The sequence below is a fragment of the Dreissena polymorpha genome, chromosome 11 (genome assembly GCF_020536995.1).
Source record: "Dreissena polymorpha isolate Duluth1 chromosome 11, UMN_Dpol_1.0, whole genome shotgun sequence".
Taxonomy (NCBI): Eukaryota; Metazoa; Mollusca; class Bivalvia; order Myida; family Dreissenidae; genus Dreissena; species Dreissena polymorpha.
The window spans coordinates 58404903-58406684 of record NC_068365.1 but is presented as its reverse complement, the minus strand read 5'-3'; positions in this window follow the sequence as shown (position 1 = coordinate 58406684).

Genomic DNA, 1782 nt, shown 5'->3' with positions numbered 1-1782 from the left:
TAGCAATTAAGAATATGCATAAGCATTTTTAGTTATAATGTAGATCTTTTAAAAGTCATGCTCTTAGTTTTATGAATGCAAAATGCATCTTTCATATTGGTAAGAAATAAAAAAAAAACAAAATACGAAGGGAGACTAAGTTTGCGTTTTAAAGAATTATATATATATGTGGACGACAGAAAGTAATACTTTATAGTTTTTCCTTTTTTCTGTATATTTGCACATTGAAATACATCGTTTTTTTACAAAAGAAAAATGTGACAATATATTCCTGTAAGTGAAGAGGTAATATATGCTTAAATATATGATGCAATCTCTGTCTGACTGTCTGTCTGTCTTTCTGTCCGTCCGTCCGTCCGTCCGTCGGTCAGCCTGGCTGGCCTGCCTGTCTGTCTGTCTGTCTGTCTGTCTGTCTGTCTTGTCTGTCTGTCTGTCTGTCTGTCTGTCTGTCTGTCTGTCTGTCTGTCTGTCTGTCTGTCTGTCTGTCTGTCTGTCTGTCTGTCTGTCTGTCTGTCTGTCTGTCTGTCTGTCTGTCTGTCTGTCTGTCTGTCTGTCTGTCTGTCTGTCGGTCGGTCGGTCGGTCGGTCGGTCTGTCTGTCTGTCTGTCCGGTCTGTTTTTCTGTATGTCTTTCTGTCTGTCTGTCCGGTCTGTATGTCTGGTCTGTCTGTCTGTCTGTCTGTCCATCTGTCTCTGTGTCGGTCTATCTGTCACTGTGTCTATCTGTCACTGTGTCGGTCTGTTTGTCTCCGTATGTTTATCCCAAAATTCATTTAAGTCCGAAGGCGTACTCTTTCATGTTTCACCACACAACATTCACCCTCTCAGGCATTGTTTCTGGATTTTATTCATCAAAATTTAAATATTACAAAACGAATGATTCTCTCACTGCATGATCATTAAAATAATATATTAGCAAATCGTCTTAAATCTTAAACTTGCAGGTTTAATGTTTTGAAAGGACCAATGAATAACATTTTTTTAAATTATGACAAAATATTGGTGTACTGTATAGGGATACTAAGTTTGCGCTTTAAGGAATTATTCTATATATGTGGACGACAGAAAGTAATAATTTTTAGTTTTCGCATAGTCGCACAAAGTTAGGCCAAAATCATTGCTACGAACATATTGCCCATTGACTGAGGACGCCACCAGGTAATTTTGGACTCGTTGTTCAAGTTTTTTAAAGAAATGTGAACGAGTTAAAAGTGACAGTTTCCGAAACATAATTGAAAATGACTGATTTTTGTTCAAGATATCTAAAGTTTGAAATAAAAGAATGGATTTCGTATTATATACTTACGCATTTATCCCTTGGGGATACGTAAGCCAAATATCCGCCCCTTGAGTTGTTTCATTAACATTTCACAGGCGTTCAAACTGACCCCGTCGAAGAAAAATTGATGCCGTAGTAGGCAGATATGTATTTTAAATAATGCCGCCGATGATGGCAGAAACGCCGTAGAAGATGCTAACGAAGATGACAGATTGTCAAAATAACTATTCTATTTATTTCTCTCTTCTTTTTGTACTTTTATACACAATTAAGAAGCGAAACTTTCCTTTGTTATATATTCTCTTGACGGGAAGGTCATGTGTGCTGTAGGTTTGTCGAAATGAAATTATCTGCACGCAGTTATGGGAAAGAATAATAATTTGTACGATCAAATTGCTTTTCACATACAGCGATTCACATGAAGAAATTATTTTTGATGAACTATTTCAGATATGTACGAAGAACAATAAGGTAAATATCATATACATGTCCCAGTTAATTAACA